The sequence below is a fragment of the Protopterus annectens genome, chromosome 8.part0 (assembly GCF_019279795.1).
Source record: "Protopterus annectens isolate FY-2018-M chromosome 8.part0, PAN1.0, whole genome shotgun sequence".
In the NCBI taxonomy this organism is placed as follows: domain Eukaryota; kingdom Metazoa; phylum Chordata; order Ceratodontiformes; family Protopteridae; genus Protopterus; species Protopterus annectens.
The window spans coordinates 752786170-752800977 of record NC_056741.1 but is presented as its reverse complement, the minus strand read 5'-3'; positions in this window follow the sequence as shown (position 1 = coordinate 752800977).

Here is a 14808-nt window from a genome sequence, read left to right as displayed (position 1 = left end):
GTTGAAAATAAAAACTAATCTGCTCTAACTGGATAGAGATGGATACATACTACATTAAGGATATATTGGACAAGGCAACAAATACTTCCCCCCACCCCACTGTAGAGTACAGAAGATAGGGGATCATGCTGGCAATACCTCCAGCGAAGATCTGCAATACAAGCAAACCTCCATGTAGTGAGTGATATATACTACAAATGGTTGACCAAGCTGAGTGCACATTTCCTACAACACTGAGGTCAGATGACAAACCAAGAATTAGCCAGATAATATAACTGGATATCAAGCAAGCAACAAACTTCCATACAAGTAGTTAGGATTAAATGGGAAATTTTGGTGCACTGTATCCTACAAGAATCAGAGTGGGATACTACAGAGGTTCCATATATATCACAAACAGCTTACATGAAGACCTTACACATACATATCATTTCACACTAGATAGTTGCAAAAGAAAAGAGAGCAACAAAATAGAGGCCTGCTGGTATTGCCAGAGTTTTCCCACCAACTACTTAAATATGATTTGTGAAAATACAATTATTCATGAACTATGGGTGACGGTGATTATTAAGATTATAGAAGTCTCACAAGTCAGATTGCCACATAGTAAGGATCTTCACTTAACATCGCAAGCTTAAAATAGATTAGACTGATGATCTCCATTGTCCTGGCGACTATATTTATAAACCAAAAGTCAGTCACTAAGAACTGGAAAAATATTACTTAGGTATTTTTAACAATCTACAGAAATGGTCTAGTAAACATGTGGATATGAAGTTATGGTCTAAACTTTCCTCAGTTTTCTTATTTTTATCCAATTTTATTTATTTTACATTTGTTTACTGGGAAGGTCCGACTGGGCCAATGGCAAATTATCAGTGGACGCCCGGAGAGAAAAGCTCTATAAACAGAAGTAATTTAAGAAAATATAAGAATTTGTTTAAAAAAGAGAAAATACATTGTATAATTTTAAGATAACATGTCTAATGAAGTATACATACAATTTATGATAGTTCAGTAGTATACATAAAGTACCTGAGTGAATATGTTTGCATTTCATGATATATAAAAACAGAGAATATGAAATTCTGATAAAACCTATTCATAAATTGATAAATCTCTAACTTCTGAGTTGACACTAATGTTGTTGAAACTTAGAGTTGTTTAACAAAATCTATCCAAGCATGTCAGGGTTTAACATGGAAAAGGGTGCTGTATTGTATTGAATTTATCTACTTGTTCCTTTTTTTCTTCCTCTTTGAGGTTAGAACAGTATTCTCAGCACATGAACTTTGTCTCCTGCTGTGAGCTATCAATAACAGAAGTAAACAGCTTAAATTTGCACAAAGGGATGGTGTTTAAGGAGAGAGGAGATGAGTTTAAGAACTACAACTCAGGCATAAAAGAATGAAAATTGCTAGTTTAGAAAGAAAAAGAAGTAATATGCACTGAGAATACTATTCTTTGTGATTATCTGTTTGTCTTTTAAGTAGCCATTGAAAAGCAAGAAATGGTAATTAAACCTGACTGACTAAAAGAAAGCAAGGTGCATATGGAAACACATGTAAAATTAATGCATTGACAGGAGCATAGGGGCTATGATGTAATACTTTAAAGCCAAACACTGCAATGTGGAATATATAGAGGTAACTAAAAAAACAAGATGCCAGTCCCCATGTGGGCAGACTCTAGCATTATATTTAAAAACATAAAAAAAAGTATATAGAGTCCAAAAGTGGTGTTAAAATGTAGGAAACATTAAGACATGATTCATAAGTTCATAGGAGGTTACTAGGCTAGCGGCCCTAGAACCCTTACAAGCCTAGTCATGTTAATCCCAAGTATCCCCATTTGGTCTTTTTGGGTGGTCTGCAGAATGAATTTATAAACAGAGTGGGTCTGTGATCAACACAGGCTACCCCTATCCATGAAGGACATGCGTGCCAACCTAGGGGTGAATTTGCAGTCTCCCATCCAATTATCTAGTTTGAATAGGTCAGTGAGGAGCTCTGTTTTACATGACTAGAAAGTCTATTCCAGAGAAGCAACAGCCTTTTGGAGACATAACTATCTCTCCAGCATGTTTTGTTAATGTTGCAAGCTAGGTTGCGATCCCTAGAGCGAGCGACTCTTGTGCCATTTGACTTACGGATGTACAGCATTTCCATTAGGGCAGGGTTGGAGATTGCCCTATAGGTCAGGCACAAATCACCTCTCAATAGCCTATAAGATACAGAGTAAAGTAATAGGGCTTTCAGCCTGTTTATGTAGGTCATGGTTTGGAGTCCGAGTATTTTCTTAGTGAGAAACCTCTGGGGTCCCTCCAGCTGCTGCAGGTATCTGGTGAGATACATGCAAAAAGGTGCATTATACTCTATTAGTGATCTGATGAGGGTCGAGTACAGTGAAGTTATAATATCCCTTGACCTGGTACAATAAGTAGAAGGCTTTTCTTACCACTGTGGAAACATGGTGGTCAAAGTTCAGATTGCTATCAACCTGCGCTCCCTAATCTTGCACCACTGGGTTGGAACTCAGGGGGTGCTGTCAATATTGTAATTTGTAAGGAATTCCATTTTGCCAAATGGAATAATAATGCATTTTTTTTTGCATTTAGCTTTAGACCATGGCTTTGACAACAATCATTTCTTTGTGTTAGCCCTTCTTGTAATATGTTGACATTGTTAGGGAACTCAGTGATTGCTCCCAGTTTGCAATCATCAGCGAACTTGATGAGCCAAGGCTGTCTACTTTGGCTTGGACTTCTGAGAAATAGATCCCAAATAGTAAGGAGCCCAGCAGAGACTCCTGTGGTACTCCAATGGTGATGGGTTTACTGGTGGAGGTGGAGTCACCAGTTTTGACAGAGTATGTTCTGTTGGTGAGTCAATTGGCTACCCATCTAGTAATGTAAGGGTTAATCCATATCTGGGAGAGTTTCTCAGTGATGCCAGAGTGGGATGGGTGTTGAAATAAACATGATGAAATATATATGTTTTTTCAGTCTGTGGGTGAGGTTCTCCTTTAACTGAGGAAAGAAGAGAAAGGAAGGGGGGAGAGAGTGTGTTGTTAATGTCAGCTTAAGGTTTTGAAGAACAGAAGAAATAGTTAAAGCTTTATTACACTGTTAAAACTGCATGAACATTAAGGCCTTACTGACTTTATGGTTACTGCTGTTCTGACCAGAATGTTGTCTTAAGTGAAAGCAACTACTGTCTTATCTTGAATAAAACACATGCTAAAGCAGAGACTGCAGTAATCTTAATAGTTGCCGTTAAGATTCTGAAATAGTCAGCAGTTTGAATTCAGAGTCAATTCATCATAAGTCATGCATGACTAGAAAAAGAAAAAAACACTTGTTGCCCTTCAGTATACGTTAATTTATGAAAATGAAAAGTTAATATTATAGTGTCTCATAAAACCAGCATCCAGGATAATACCAGTGACAATCACCATTGTTCTTTCCAAAGGTGTGCAGAAATGCCCTTTATGAACCATAACTGTCATATCTCATGCAGAATATGATCAGACAGGGAAAAGTGTGCTGACACTGGCTTGTCAGTCACTTTAATTGTAACTATATATATTTGGCATTCATCCTAGTTCTGAGTAACTGGCCTGTCTCCAATGTAACATGTCTCTGGACATTTCCTTTATTTGATTAGATAAACCGTGTTTTTGGAAGTACACATAAATAAACCCTGTACTTTGAAAGTTCTGTATTGTGAAATTGTGTTGGAAACTGTACACATCATGTAACATGTTTTATATATTGGATTGTTGCAGGGTTTGCAAGTAGAACACAAACGTAATTTGGGAATATCCAAGCTAGCTGCATCAGCTGCCCACATACCATTCCCAAATTACCTTTGCATTCTCCTTACTCAGTCCAGATTGTATTTGGTAATTCTAATACAATAACATCGCCAAAAAACTACAGAGGGGCGAGGGAGGGACGTGGGACAGAACTCACTCCATATAGGGCCAATGGAGGAGTTGTTGCACAAGGAATTCATTTTTTCCAAAGACAGTGAGTTTTGGTATTAGTATTTTTAATTTAACTCGTGTTGCAAGGTTTTACAACATGAATTTAGTTTTTTACTGAGTCGAAGACGTCTCCTTATTCAGTTTGTTCTTGTGCTGCCAGTGATTTTAAGTTTTTGTTTTGGTGTTTTACACTGGTTACTTAGGGATTTTGTCAGTTTTGTTGGTTTGTTCTGAAAACAAAGAATGACTGTAGGAGGAAAAAGGTATGAAACCACAAGTAGGGAGCAGTAGATCCATTAGTAAACCCTGATGTCCAACATCTCAGACCATGCCATAGTGAAACAGACTGAATACACTGTGTACAAAATTAAGAAATGCATAATAAAAGACAAACACACACATACACACACACATGAACACACACACACACACACACACACACACACACACACACACACACACACACACACACACACACACACACCAAGTACATCTCATGAGATGGGAGGCTATAGGTAATTTTCCATCCTTGGGATCCATAGTAAATGCTTAATCAAAAACAGAAATATGTCTTAACTCTTTCACTCCAGTAGAGCTCAGGAAGTTTGCAATGTAACTCCAATGGGCGGAGCCTAAGCCTTTTGACAGAATCAAATTATGTCCCCACATTTCAAACAAATGTTGATATTTCTGGAACCATGGGGGTTATGAAATAAATGCAAATGGCAAACTCTTCAGCACAAACTATTTTTATAGTGGTAGTACTCTTTAGGTTCTGTGTCTTAAACCAAATTTTATGAATCACAGTAAACACAGTAACTATTACATTTGTAATATTTTGTAAACAACTTACAATACAGCAACCCCTCAAGTTACATACATACTGTCAGCAGCATTTTGTTCATCTACCTGAGAACTTTCAAACAAGGTTAAAGAGTTCTGTCTGTGTTACTTGGTTGCTGAGATATTTAGAAAAATGTAAAAATTATATATATATAAATTAATATCATAAAATCAACAGCTGATATCTATTTACCTGCACTTGAAAAAAGGTCAAATATTAATGCAGTTGAGTTTGTCATTGTGTAAGCTTTAAGATGAAATCTTTGGACATGTACATAGCATGGTTTTGGAATTATTGTTGCAAATATTAACAAGCAATATTTGATGCCTTGCGGCGTCAGTAGGAGTTAATTGCAGATGCACCTGGAGGCATCACTTGGATATAAAGAGTTAAGCTAAATTATAGCTTTCCAGTAAATGTCCCAATAAAATAATGTTTTACTGGAGAAATGTTTTAAAAACTTATGGCATATGCAGGAGAGAGCACATCTAACAAGCCCTTATCCCATACCGTTAAACATTTTATATGAATTTTGAGGTCATGCTCTGTAGTGTAAAGAGCAGAAAGATGTGCACACAGAACTCCTTCCCTTACTCATGTGCTGAATAGTACTGAAACATTATAAAGCACAATTTCAGTCTGGTGAATTCAGAACACTGGCTTTGGCAAGTAGGCTCTAGGTGATGGATCATTTATCATGGACTGCTATCCACATGAAAATACCTTTATTTTTTGTTGATGGATCTGAGACAGGAATGGAATAATAAGTCACCTCATGATCCATCAAACAAGCATGATAAAGTTGACTCTGAAGTCAGAGGACTGATGCTGGGCCCTGTTATGTGTCTAATCTCACTGGTCTCACTGACTTTAATGCATTAATGTATATATGCACAATCTCCTAATCTTACCTGTACTACCATCTTTAATTCATGTACTTACACCCACAGCATTCTGCTGTTGCTTTTGTTCTTTAGGCATACATCACATCTATTACTTTTTATCCTATGTGTTTCATGGCCATATAAATCTTAATGTGCACTTGTACAAGGAAGCAATTTTCTACAATGCATGTGTCCAAAGCACAATATGCAAAATTGATGTGTTCACATTGTTGTTTGATCTATCATGTATGATGCGTACACATCATGTGTAGCAAATATTCCATACTGTTTGTCTCTTGTGCATTGCTAAGTTTGTTGTTGTCTGTCTTTTTGCTATTTTTGTACCATGGGAATTTTATCCATTCCCTATGCACAACACGACTGCACTATATATACACTAATTGCTGTTTCTGGGCATATCCGTCCAGTCAATCAGGATATGTTACTATTCCTTATCTTGCCACTTCCTTTGTATTGTAATGCTGCCAATAGAATACTCCCTGTTGGTTGCCAGTTTTCTTAGGTTTTACAAGTATCTTGTCATAGTTCTCCTACCTCTTTTATCCTCATATATGGATACCTAACTTTTACAAGTTCGAACGTCATACGGTCAAACCCATATGTTAAAACTTGTAAAAGTTCAAAAATGTAAAAAAAATAAATAAAAAACAGAAAAACTTACCTGACGGTTATAAGCAGGAGAGCAAGCCCCCTGCACCCTCCACATGGGAGGCTGTGCCCCCACAACCCACGCTCTTGAAATATACCAACTCCAAGATTGCACTTAACTGCAGTACAGTGCAGAAAGGGAAGATTTCCATTTACTGCACTGTATTGCAATCTCGTATTTGGTATATTTAAAGAGTGGGGATTGCAGGGTGGCTTGTCCCTTGCTTACAACCGTCAGGTAAGTTTTTTTCTTTTTTTCTTTTTGTTTTTACATTTTTGAACTTTTACAAGTTTGAACATATGGGTTCAACCATATGGTGTTCAAACTTGTTAAAGTTTGACAACGTAATATGAACCCCCCATATACTATAGGCAAGAGGATTCATGCACTTTTGTGTATCATTCTGCACAAGTGATTGCCCACTGTGTTGCATACTGTTTCCTGCATTGCCTTTCCATTTGGCTTGTTCCCCCACTATGGTGCATTGCTATTGCTATTACACCTGTGTATGAGTTGGTTTTGGAGCCTGTGCATGTGTTGGTTTTGGAGCCTGTGTATGTGTTGGTTTTGGAGGCTGTGCATGTGTTGGTTTTGGAGCCTGTGTATGTGTTGGTTTTGGAGGTTGAGCATGTGTCGGTTTTTGAGTCTTTGTATGAGTTGGTTTTGGAGCCTGTGTATGTGTTGGTTTTGGAGTCTTTGTATGTGTTAGTTTTGGAGCCTGTGTATGTGTTGGTTTTGGAGTCTTTGTATGTGTTAGTTTTGGAGCCTGTGTATGTGTTGGCTTTGGAGTCTGTGTATGTGTTGGTTTTGGAACCTGTGCATGTGTTTGTTTTGGAGCCTGTGCATGTGTTGGTTTTGGAGCATGTGTATGTATTAGTTTTGGAACCTGTGTTTGTGTTGGTTTTGGAGCCTGTGTATGTGTTGGTTTTGGAGCCTGTGCATGTGTTGGTTTTGGAGTCTGTGTATGTGTTGGTTTTGGAGCCTGTGCATGTGTTGCTTTTGGAGTCTGTGTATGTGTTGGTTTTGGAGCTTGAGCATGTGTTTGTTTTGGAGCCTGTGCATGTGTTGGTTTTGGAGCATGTGTATGTATTAGTTTTGGAACCTGTGTTTGTGTTGGTTTTGGAACCTGTGTATGTGTTGGTTTTGGAGCCTGTGCATGTGTTGGTTTTGGAGACTGTGCATGTGTTGGTTTTGGAGTCTGTGTATGTGTTGGTTTTGGAGCCTGTGCATGTATTGGTTTTGGAGTCTGTGTATGTGTTGGTTTTGGAACCTGTGCATGTGTTTGTTTTGGAGCCTGTGCATGTGTTGGTTTTGGAGCATGTGTATGTATTAGTTTTGGAACCTGTGTTTGTGTTGGTTTTGGAGCCTGTGTATGTGTTGGTTTGGAGCCTGTGCATCTGTTGGTTTTAGAGTCTGTGTATGTGTTGGTTTTGGAGCTTGAGCATATATTGGTTTTGGAGTCTGTGTATGTGTTGGCTTTGGAGCCTGTGCATATGTTGGTTTTGGAGCTTGAGCATGTGTTGGTTTTGGAGTCTGTGTATGTGTTGATTTTGGGGCCTGTGTATGTGTTGGTTTTGAAGTCTTTGTATGTGTTGGTTTTGGAGCTTGAGCATGTATTGGTTTTGGAGTCTGTGTATGTGTTGGTTTTGGAGCCTGTGCATGTGTTGGTTTTGGAGCCTGTGCATGTGTTGGTTTTGGAGCTTGAGCATGTGTTGGTTTTGGATGTTTGAGCATGTGTTGGTTTTGTAGTCTGTGTATGTGTTGGTTTTGGAGCCTGAGCAGGTGTTGGTTTTGGAGCCTGTGCATGTGTTGGTTTTAGAGTCTGTGTATGTGTTGGTTTTGGAGCTTGAGCATATATTGGTTTTGGAGTCTGCGTATGTGTTGGCTTTGGAGCCTGTGCATGTGTTGGTTTGGAGCTTGAGCATGTGTTGGTTTTGGAGTCTGTGTATGTGTTGGTTTTGGAGCCTGTGTATGTGTTGGTTTTGAAGTCTTTGTATGTGTTGGTTTTGGAGTTTGAGCATGTATTGGTTTTGGAGTCTGTGGATGTGTTGGTTTTGGAGCCTGTGCATGTGTTGGTTTTGGAGCCTGTGCATGTGTTGGTTTTGGAGCTTGAGCATGTGTTGGTTTTGTATGTTTGAGCATGTGTTGGTTTTGTAGTCTGTGTATGTGTTGGTTTTGGAGCCTGAGCAGGTGTTGGTTTTGAAGTCTTTGTATGTGTTTGTTTTGGAGTTTGAGCATGCATTGGTTTTGGAGTCTGTGTATGTATTGGTTTTGGAGCCTGTGCATGTGTTGGTTTTGGAGCCTGTGCATGTGTTGGTTTTGGAGCTTGAGCATGTGTTGGTTTTGGATGTTTGAGCATGTGTTGGTTTTGTAGTCTGTCTATGTGTTGGTTTTGGAGCCTGAGCAGGTGTTGGTTTTGAAGTCTTTGTATGTGTTGGTTTTGGAACCTGTGCATGTGTTGGTTTTGGAGCCTGTGCATGTGTTGGTTTTGGTGCATGTGTATGTATTAGGTTTGGAACCTGTGTTTGTGTTGGTTTTGGAGCCTGTGTATGTGTTGGTTTTGAAGTCTGTGTATGTGTTGGTTTTGGAACCTGTGCATGTGTTGGTTTTTGAGCCTGTGCATGTGTTGGTTTTGGTGCATGTGTATGTATTAGTTTTGGAACCTGTGTTTGTGTTGGTTTTGGAGCCTGTGTATGTGTTGGTTTTGAAATCTTTGTATGTGTTGGTTTTGGAGCTTGAGCATGTATTGGTTTTGGAGTCTGTGTATGTGTTGGTTTTGGAGCTTGAGCATGTGTTGGTTTTGGAGCCTGTGCATGTGTTGGTTTTGGAGTTTGAGCATGTGTTGGTTTTGGAGCCTGTGCATGTGTTGGTTTTGGAGCTTGAGCATGTGTTGGTTTTGGAGCTTGAGCATGTGTTGGTTTTGGAGCTTGAGCATGTGTTTGTTTTGGATGTTTGAGCATGTGTTGGTTTTGTAGTCTGTGTATGTGTTGGTTTTGGAGCCTGAGCAGGTGTTGGTTTTGGAGCCTGTGCATGTGTTGGTTTTGGATGTTTGAGCATGTATTGGTTTTGGAGCCTGTGTATGTGTTGATTTTGGAGCCTGTGTATGTGTTGGTTTTGAAGTCTTTGTATGTGTTGGTTTTGGAGCTTGAGCATGTATTGGTTTTGGAGTCTGTGTATGTGTTGGTTTTGGAGCCTGTGCATGTATTGGTTTTGGAGTCTGTGTATGTGTTGGTTTTGGAGCCTGTGCATGTGTTGGTTTTGGAGCTTGAGCATGTATTGGTTTTGGAGTCTGTGTATGTGTTGGTTTTGGAGCCTGTGCATGTGTTGATTTTGGAGCCTGTGCATGTGTTGGTTTTGGAGCTTGAGCATGTGTTGGTTTTGGATGTTTGAGCATGTGTTGGTTTTCTAGTCTGTGTATGTGTTGGTTTTGGAGCCTGAGCAGGTGTTGGTTTTGGAGCCTGTGCATGTGTTGGTTTTAGAGTCTGTGTATGTGTTGGTTTTGGAGCTTGAGCATATATTGGTTTTGGAGTCTGCGTATGTGTTGGCTTTGGAGCCTGTGCATGTGTTGGTTTGGAGCTTGAGCATGTGTTGGTTTTGGAGTCTGTGTATGTGTTGGTTTTGGAGCCTGTGTATGTGCTAGTTTTGAAGTCTTTGTATGTGTTGGTTTTGGAGTTTGAGCATGTATTGGTTTTGGAGTCTGTGTATGTGTTGGTTTTGGAGCCTGTGCATGTGTTGGTTTTGGAGCCTGTGCATGTGTTGGTTTTGGAGCTTGAGCATGTGTTGGTTTTGGATGTTTGAGCATGTGTTGGTTTTGTAGTCTGTCTATGTGTTGGTTTTGGAGCCTGAGCAGGTGTTGGTTTTGAAGTCTTTGTATGTGTTGGTTTTGGAACCTGTGCATGTGTTGGTTTTGGAGCCTGTGCATGTGTATGTATTAGTTTTGGAACCTGTGTTTGTGTTGGTTTTGGAGCCTGTGTATGTGTTGGTTTTGAATTCTGTGTATGTGTTGGTTTTGGAACCTGTGCATGTGTTGGTTTTTGAGCCTGTGCATGTGTTGGTTTTGGTGGATGTGTATGTATTAGTTTTGGAACCTGTGTTTGTGTTGGTTTTGGAGCCTGTGTATGTGTTGGTTTTGAAGTCTTTGTATGTGTTGGTTTTGGAGCTTGAGCATGTATTGGTTTTGGAGTCTGTGTATGTGTTGGTTTTGGAGCTTGAGCATGTGTTGGTTTTGGAGCCTGTGCATGTGTTGGTTTTGGAGTTTGAGCATGTGTTGGTTTTGGAGCCTGTGCATGTGTTGGTTTTGGAGCTTGAGCATGTGTTGGTTTTGGAGCTTGAGCATGTGTTGGTTTTGGAGCTTGAGCATGTGTTTGTTTTGGATGTTTGAGCATGTGTTGGTTTTGTAGTCTGTGTATGTGTTGGTTTTGGAGCCTGAGCAGGTGTTGGTTTTCGAGCCTGTGCATGTGTTGGTTTTGGATGTTTGAGCATGTGTTGGTTTTGGAGCTTGAGCATGTGTTGGTTTTGGAGCCTGTGTATGTGTTGATTTTGGAGCCTGTGTATGTGTTGGTTTTGAAGTCTTTGTATGTGTTGGTTTTGGAGCTTGAGCATGTATTGGTTTTGGAGTCTGTGTATGTGTTGGTTTTGGAGCCTGTGCATGTATTGGTTTTGGAGTCTGTGTATGTGTTGGTTTTGGAGCCTGTGCATGTGTTGGTTTTGGAGCTTGAGCATGTATTGGTGTTGGAGTCTGTGTATGTGTTGGTTTTGGAGCCTGTGCATGTGTTGGTTTTGGAGCATGTGCATGTGTTGGTTTTGGAGCTTGAGCATGTGTTGGTTTTGGATGTTTGAGCATGTGTTGGTTTTGGAGCCTGAGCAGGTGTTGGTTTTGGAGCCTGAGCAGGTGTTGGTTTTGAAGTCTTTGTATGTGTTGGTTTTGGAACCTGTGCATGTGTTGGTTTTGGAGCCTGTGCATGTGTTGGTTTTGGTGCATGTGTATGTATTAGTTTTGGAACCTGTGTTTGTGTTGGTTTTGGAGCCTGTGTTTGTGTTGGTTTTGGAGCCTGTGTATGTGTTGGTTTTGAAGTCTTTGTGTGTGTTGGTTTTGGAGCCTGTGTATGTGTTGGTTTTGGAGCTTGAGCATGTATTGGTTTTGGAGTCTGTGTATGTGTTGGTTTTTGGAGCTTGAGCATGTGTTGGTTTTGGAGCCTGTGCATGTGTTGGTTTTGTAGTCTGTGTATGTGTTGGTTTTGGAGCCTGAGCAGGTGTTGGTTTTGAAGTCTTTGTATGTGTTGGTTTTGGAACCTGTGCATGTGTTGGTTTTGGAGCCTGTGCATGTGTTGGTTTTGGTGCATGTGTATGTATTAGTTTTGGAACCTGTGTTTGTGTTGGTTTTGGAGCCTGTGTATGTGTTGGCTTTGAAGTCTTTGTATGTGTTGGTTTTGGAGCCTGTGTATGTGTTGGTTTTGGAGCTTGAGCATGTGTTGGTTTTGCAGTCTGTGTATGTGTTGGTTTTGGAGCTTGAGCATGTATTGGTTTGGAGCCTGTGTATGTGTTGGTTTTGGAGCCTGTGCATATGTTGGTTTTGGAGCCTGTGCATGTGTTGGTTTTGGAGCTTGAGCATGTGTTGGATTTGGATGTTTGAGCATGTGTTGGTTTTGTAGTCTGTGTATGTGTTGGTTTTGGAGCCTGAGCAGGTGTTGGTTTTGGAGTCTGTGCATTGCATGTTCACACAAGTGTTTACTCTGTACTAGCTCATTATGTCACAGATTTGCTCCCCTGCCTCAGTAGTGCACTGTCCCTTATATAGCCCTAATCTTAGATTGTTAATAACTAACCTGAAGAAAATGGTAATCAAAATGTGGGTGTAAACCCCCCAGCTTTCAGTTGTTCTGGCATGAGCAGTGAATATGTATTCTATAGATCTGCACTGTGGTGATATTCTGCATTTGTGAGCAATTTGAGGAACAGACTGTCTTCAATTATTCATACCACCTTCCACTACTCCTTGTTCATAGGTTTATAGGCCATAACTCGGTTTGCAGTCCAGTGGACCACTGAGGAGCCTAGCCCAAATTCCTTGTCGCCCTCAGCACTGTCTGTTAAATGACTTGCTCAATGTCAGAAAATAGGGAAATAAGGACTGAGGGAATCAGACGTTCCCTTCCCGTTGTATCCAGCTCTGTGTTCTGTTGCCTGTGCTTCAGATAAGGACTGAGGGACTCAGACGTTCCCTTACCGTTGTATCTAGCTCTGTGTTCTGTTGCCTGTGCTTCAGATAAGGACTGAGGGAATCAGACGTTCCCTTACCGTTGTATCTAGCTCTGTGTTCTGTTGCCTTTGCTTCAGATAAAGTAGTAAGAAAATGAAATGAGTTTCAGTTTCACAGTTTTATCCATATACATAAGACAAATGTGCCCAAAATGTTTTGATTTTACACTGTGCTATAGACTGAATAAAGTGGCTGCTGTTGACATATTACACATTTATGTAACGACACAGTTCTTCCTCTCATTCACACTGTGATGTAACCTGGAGTAAATTTATCACAGTTATTGAGGTCACACTTTACATTGCATTATTTCACTAAACCAAATGAATCTGCTTTTACAAGGAATATGCCTGTATAACAAACCAGGGGATATGATGAGCGTATCATATTTGGTGATGTCCAACCATTTTATAATACATTCTCTTTTGCACTAGCAAACAAGCCACAATTAAGGAAGTGACATACCATACCAACCTCTGCACTGTTCGAAACACACAAGTGATCTGATTTAAACTCATGACACCGTGTGCAACTTTAAACCATGTAAGAATCATTCACCAAAAATTCCCATTAATCTTCAGAACATTTTTAGTTTTCTGCAATTGTCCATGCTGTAGAGGATGGCGCAGTGACTGACTGACAGTATCTGTCTGAGGTGTTATGAATGCAGAAATCTGTGTGTTAAAGAATTTCTAACCTCAAAGCAGCCAACTATTCCCATGGCAGAACATCTGGTCCTATGTGTAAATGTATGCAATATCTCTCCTTTCTTCAGCCATGTGTTATTCATAGTGAATAATAGACATCTCATTAGCCAACTAAGGATGCTGAAAACCGGGAGTAAAGAATGCAGTGGCGGGTGTTGCTACTCAGAGAGAGAGAGGCAGAGAGAGGGAAGAAAAGAAAGGACTTGGCAACAATGACACACGCTGAAAAATCCCTGCCGTGAAGAGCTGCTGTTCTTAACTGCTTTGTAGAAAAACAGGCAGCCTGCAGCACTGAAATAGCTGGGCTAGGTAACATAATAACATTTTAGCTTCTTTTGGCACCCTAAGGGATTAGGTAAAAAGTTTGTTAGAAACATAGTCTAGCTAATTTATGAGTATGACTGGAGAAGGTGGGAGGAAACAGGAGTGCATGGAAAAAATGCAAGTAGAAATATAGAGAATATACAGATTGCACACAGAAACTGATCAAAAGTCAAGAGTAAACACCAGGTTCTGGAAAAGTGAATTACAGACCTTACCACCAAACAGGCATGCTACCGATATTTAACTGCAGATGTGTTATGCTGTTTTTTAAAGACTGAAATTTTATCATACTAAAAGTTTAATCAATTATAGACTGTGAGTGTTACATTAAAATAACACCAAAACACATGTGGTCTATGTGGCCATTGAAGAGCCTAGCCCAATTTCTCAGTTTCCTCAAAGTACTATCAGCTTAAGTGACTTGTTCAAGGTCACCCAATAAGCAAATGAAGGTTTAGGGATTCAAACTCTGTACAAAAGAAGACAGCTCCTTAGCAGCTCAGTGCCTAAAACCTGTGTTCTAACTACAAACATGCCAGCTGCTTCTGAATACTCAGAAATAGAAGTCTTAGTTATTGTGTTTATTAACTGGGTATGCAGTCTGATCATGACAGATGTAGTTTGCAAAGTTTTTATAGTACTGAAGAACATATATATCTATACATGTACTTCATGCACACATGTACACACACACACACACACACACACACACACACACACACACACACACACACACACACACACACACACACACACACACCCACGGGTCTATATCATATAGTCAAAGCTTTAGGTAATCGAATGCCTAAAGCTCAACATCTAAACAGTGAAAGCTGTAAACTGCGAATGGCCACATTTGCAAATTTTTCATAGGGAAAAAATTTGCTTGGCCGTTATCGGGAATCTCCACTGTAGAGTGATCTCGGAGTTGGTACATTTAATTAGGAGGGTGTGGGGGCACATGGGAGGGTGGGTGTCAGGGGTGAAGCCCCCTACTCGATTAGGGTTTGAAAGGTTTTTTTTGTTCGGCCAAGCAAATTTTTTCCCGATGAAAAAATTCATGGAAGTGGCCATACACAGTTTACAGCTTTCGCTGTTTAGGTGTCAGGCTTTAGGTATTCGATTACCTAAAG